Raw genomic sequence first — 5,945 nt, forward strand, 5'->3', positions numbered from 1 at the left:
CCCCAGGACTTACTGCTATTTGCAGTGGTTTCTGGCCTCAGTCATTATGACTGAACCTGGATGGAAATCTGACTACATACCATATAGCTGTAGGACTGCTGAGCCTCACAAACCACAAGTCCATCTGTGTTGATCATCCTTTCTGCAACTGCATTGCCAAGACATTACCCACCGTACTACTGGTTGATACTGGACTGTAACACATTGTCTACTACTCCATTTCAGACTGCTTGAGACTTCAACCTTCCTGCCTCTTTTAAGCCAAAAAAAGTGAAGGGAAACAAAATATGTCATAACAGAAGACTGGGGAGGACAACCCCCCAAGCTCCCACTTTGGGACATGAGTTTTCTTTCACTTAACTTCTGTCCTCCCTTTACACATCTTTCCTGGACAAATACTGTTATCCTTTCAGTCACCCAATCCTTCATACTACTGCAGGTGTTCCCTTACACCAGGCACTACCGCATGCATTTCTCCTTCATGAACCCAAGCATCAGATACTCCTTCCTGGAAGTTCAACATCTAACAACTTCATCCACAATATTTAAGACATTACTGGCAAGACAGGATTTACTTCAACTGCCTTTAGAGTCTAGTAATATTAGATATCAAATTATAACTTAGTACATAAAGTATTCCATTCTGTAGGCTTGAAAAGAATAAAATGACAGTGTGAAAATGTTTAGCCTTACTGACAGATAGCTAGAGTTGGACAAGAGTAATGACAAAGAATAACGATTTGTTAAAACTAAAGTATTTTTACAGAAATTTTACTGGCTTCAGAGAACATTCAGTGAAACATCAGTAGAAAGAACCAGTATTTCTTGCTAATTCACCAGGTATACTTACTAGAGAACTGAGATTTTTAAGATCTGCAGAGCAATCCCATTAACTGTGCTAACTAGGGACAGAGGTCTCGGTACCTGTCATCACTTCAGTGGGTGGTCTCAAAAGGATCCACACCCCCTACAAACGCAAAAATCAGGTCAAGGAATCCTGGAGAACCAAAAACAGAGCAGACACCTGAATGACTCAGTTAAGCAAAACAATTGTTTCAAAAATAAAAATGGGCATTTCCAACAAATTTTATGAAAGACATTCAGAAAAACATCATCACAGGAAAGTAAATTCTAACAAGCCAAAAAACCTCAGTATCACATATGTATTAACTTATGGCTGTTGAGTCCCCCACACCCTGTCTCTCTTACCTTCCATAGGGTCCTATTTTTGCAGAAAAAAAAAATCACTTAAGCCTTTGACATTATGCTACTGCGTACATCCAGTGGCACCAACATTCAGGCTGACTTCCTAAACAGAGTTAAGGACAAAACAGATACTGAGAATCTAGAAGTCAGGTTATCTTTGCATTTAAACTGGCATAAGCAAGCATGAGAACCAGCCTGGTTATAGCAGCGGCTTCCTTTCACCCTGAATAGGTGGATGATTACGATTGCTCACGGTAAAGGGATCGTGGCAGAGACAGTGATGTCCACTTAAAAGCTGGGAGGTTAAAGGGCTGTCAGGAGGTAGAAAAACCTAGTGGGACAGTCACATTCAAAAGAAGAACTACTTCATTCTCATCCCTCTCTAGATACTTTGGAGCAGTCTAACAGTAGCAACGTACTACTAGCAGTAGTTTGTATTGCTGCTTTGGAGTTGTGCTGAGTCAACTTACTATGGTCCAGAATTCAGCTGTTCAATGAAAGGAGACAGTTCTTCGATCACCCTGTTCCTTTGGTCTGGTAACTGGTTTTACCTGAAAGACTGAGAAGATGCTTTTGAAACCCACCAAATTACAATGAATTTCATATTCACAAGATGATCTCTAACCTGCCTTAACCAAGTAGGCCACATCATAGTACTTCAGCCATCAGTTGGTATCTTCCACAATTAGTCTTATCTTGGGACAAGCCAGTCCAATTGAAATGAGAATAAAATTTCACATACAATATCTAGGAACATACTATTTTAGGGCAGCATATTTGTTTTGAGGTCATTATCCCTAGGAAATTATCCGCTTTTAGCAAAAAGGTTTCCTTATGCTTTGTGCACTCTAGCACAATGCAGCATGAGAAACACACCAGGGGAAAGCAGAGGAATTTTTAAAAAGCCATAACAACTAGCCACTTCAGTGTGCATCATTTAAATATAATATAATGAAGTATTATAATTATTATTAAATGAAGTGTGTAAGAAGTAGATCAAATATGTATCTAAAAAGGGAAGCCAGGATATACAGCTTTTGTGATACAGTGACAAAATCTGACTTTTCACGTCAGCCATCTTCTAATTCAGTTGCAGACCGAAACAATACCAAATGAGAATAAAGTTATTTCATATGAAAACAAAAAACACTCCAAACAATTTGAAGTTTCAATTCCAATTGATGCCCCTTCAAAAATTGTTTTTGGTATTGCATTGAGCTGTAACCCAGACAGGATAAAAGTAACGATCTGACATACAAGCCATAGATTAGAGTGAGAAAAGAAGAAACTAAATTACAAACAGAAAAAACCCCAACCTATAAAAATTAAAATATGTGAACAGGGGTACTATTTGAAATGTCTATCTCTGAGATTGTATTTTTTGTAGGGTTGCTTTAAATGCCACTTCAGCATCATAAGCATTATTAGTTAAACAATTCTTATTCCTTACCTACAAGCTTTTATATTCCTGGAACTCCTCTGTCCTATGTAACAGATGCACTACCTCTCAGAAAATACAACACTTGAATTTTTCATTTTGCACAAAGAGCTGCGTTGTTATTTCCTAGCATTTCAGTGTGTAAATATAATGCTGAACTGATTGTAAACAACTTTTATATGTGATTTCCCCTCATAAAACTGATCAACCAGAACCTCCATCGTGTAAAACTATTTCATGAGGAAGAGGGTTGGGCAGAAACCTGATGTTCACTTTTTTAATGGGATTTTACTTCTGTTCGCAGAGCCTGGAAACACCGGTGTGTAATTCTAGTCTCTGTATGGAATGCTGTTCAGTTTTAAATCATTCTGTCTATTTCTCACAAAAACCTAAGGGCACCCAGTCTATATAGTGGTATTTTCAATACGGCTCTTTCCCCATCCACCTAGCTCCTTCCTATTCTGATTTTCTCCTTTTCTCGTTTCCAACCCTTTGATAACTCTTTACTTTTGAAAGCTTTTATCTTCATTTAAAAAATTCTAACCTTGTCTTAGTTTCTCCCTCAGACTGAGGAGATAACTGAACAAGACATGCAAAAGTTATTATTGCTACCCCTTATAAAATATAAAGTCAACCTAACGTTTACATTATAAAAGACAGAATCAGATACTGTAGTTTTAACTTTAAAAATATACTTCTAAGAAACTTTCAAAGAGGGCAACCTAAAGTGAAGAGTTAATATTTATAATGCAGCAAAGCTTTTAAATAAAACTCTATAATTATTTTTTAACATCATAATGTTAAACTACTACTTGAAATATTAATTGTGCTATTGACACAAGTGCAGTTTTGGACAGAATGTTTTAGCAGTGAAATCCCTACTTGAAGAATTCAGGAGATACATTAAAATACAGAAAAGATTACATGTCCCTTCCTTGTAACGCGTTATAGAAAGTACAACCTAAAGGAGATCCATGCACATGCAGTTCAAAGGACTGGCTATAGGTCTGACAACTCAGGCACTGAAATCAAGCTCCCTACGTCTCAATCTAATGATTATAATCTTAATCAGTTGCATAAGATTATATAAAGCTAATTCCCAAACCGTGGCAGATTATTCTTTAAAAGGAAGTAGTGTCCACAAGTTCTTTCAGTTTCATGCACTTCTCAGAGTAATTCAACATATTTAAACAAATGTATACAGCAAAATATAAAGTACAGAAAACTCAGTACTGCATTGTAGAATGTACTATAATTACTCAAGGGAATAATGCTGGAGGAATAAGTTATGCCAAGGGGAAGATCTGCTTTGGCCTTCTAAAAAAAAAACCAACCCTGTGAAACACTTTTCCAGAAAGACTGAAGACTGATACTAGAAAAGCACAGAGAAGATGCACAATAACTAATACTTTAACTACTTGCAGTTTTTCTTACTGCTGCTTTGTTATTACTTTTGAAAAAGTAGGTTTTAGATAGCTATATAATACATACACATATATATGCATCTTTAGAAAGGCAATACTTAACGGAGACACAGAAATTAATTACAAATCTTTGAACAGAATAAAACAAAAAAGTCACTTGATGTCTTTCTCTGTTTATAGATCCACTTCCCTCTTTTCTGGCAGGTAATAGGGAGTCCAAGTAAGACTGAATTGTTGTCGTACTAAGTACTGCAAAGATACAGAGTAAAATGTCACTCAGTTTAAAAAACACATAGTAAATACATATTAAAAAAAGAGCGTTTGCAATAGTAGGAATAGTTAAAACAAAAAAATATGTTGAAGATCCCTACCTTCAAGTGTAACAGTACATGTAGAAACACAAAATCATTTAGGTTGGAAAAGACCTTTGAGATCAAGACCAACCATTATTAAGCCAGGACTGCTAAGTCTGTTGCAAAGCCATGCCTCTAAGCACCACAACGCTTCTAGGGATGGTCATTCCACCACCTGTCTGGGCAGCCTGTTCCAATGGTTGACCACCCTTTCAGTGAAGAAATCTTTTCTAATATCCAATCTAAAACTCCCCTGGTGCAACTTGAGGCTGTTTCCTCATCCTGTTGCTTGTTACTTTGGAGAAGAGACTGACCCTCACCTGTTTGCAGCCTCCTTTCAGGCAGTTGTAGAGAGTGATAAGGTGTCCCCCTTGAGCCACCTCCTCTCCAGGCTAAACAGCTCCAGTTCCCTCAGCCGCCTCTCATAAGACTTGTGCTCCAGCCCCTTCACCAGCTTCGCTGCCCTTCTCTGGACACGCTCCAGCACCTCAATGTCCCTCTTAAAGTCATGACCCAATAGTGAACACAGGTTTAGAGGTGCAACCCCATCAGTACTGAGCACTGGGGGACATTCACTGCCCTTGTCCTGCTGGCCACACTGTTTTGGATACAAGCCAGGATGCTGTTGGCATTCTTGGCCACCTGGGCACACTGCTGGCTCGTGTTCAGCCAGCTGTCAACCAGCACCCCCAGGTCCTTTTCATTCAGGCAGCTTTCCAGCCGCTCTTCCCCAAGCCTGCAGTGGTGCAGGGGGTTGTTGTGACCCAAGTGCAGGACCCGGCACTTCTCCCTGTTGAACCTCATATAACTGCCCTCGGCCCATCAATCCAGCCTGTCCAGATCCTTCTGGAGAGCCTTCCAGCCCTCAAGCAGATTAACTCCCCCTCAGGTGTCATTTTCAAACTTACTGAGGGTGCACTTGATGCCGTTGTCCAGATTGTTGATGAAGATATTAAAGAGAACTGGCCCCAGTACTGAGCCCTGGGGAACACCACCTGTGACCGGCCACCAGCTGGATGGGACTCCATCACTACTGTTTTGGCCTTTTCACTGCTACTTGCTTCCACGCAATTTAAATTCTATCCTGGTTTGGAATGTTACCTCTACAAAGAAAAACTGGTAATCAACAGATATATGATGTTTTATATATACAAATTCCAATCTGACATGTTTGTGAAACAGGTTGCATGAAGAAATTACCCTTTAGTGGTATTAAAAATAATATAATGCATTTGTTGTGTAACACATACTAGGAACTAAAAGAACTCAAGTCCTTTTGAACAGTTATCCTAAGTACCTTGTCTTCTAGAATAGTTCATTGAACAATCAGTTTCCATTTCATACCTGGGGGTCAGCACAGCACAGCTGCTATCTAAGTAATCTCCCATCCTATATCCATAATTGTTGAATAATTTTCTCATTGACCTGCATCCTATTTTTTTCTCAACTCCTTCTCCAGCTTGTCAAGAACATTTGTTGCCCTTCCAATATTTGTTTGATCTGCAAAAGCAATAAGAATACTTT

Source organism: Falco naumanni, chromosome 8, assembly GCF_017639655.2.
Source record: "Falco naumanni isolate bFalNau1 chromosome 8, bFalNau1.pat, whole genome shotgun sequence".
In the NCBI taxonomy this organism is placed as follows: Eukaryota; Metazoa; Chordata; class Aves; order Falconiformes; family Falconidae; genus Falco; species Falco naumanni.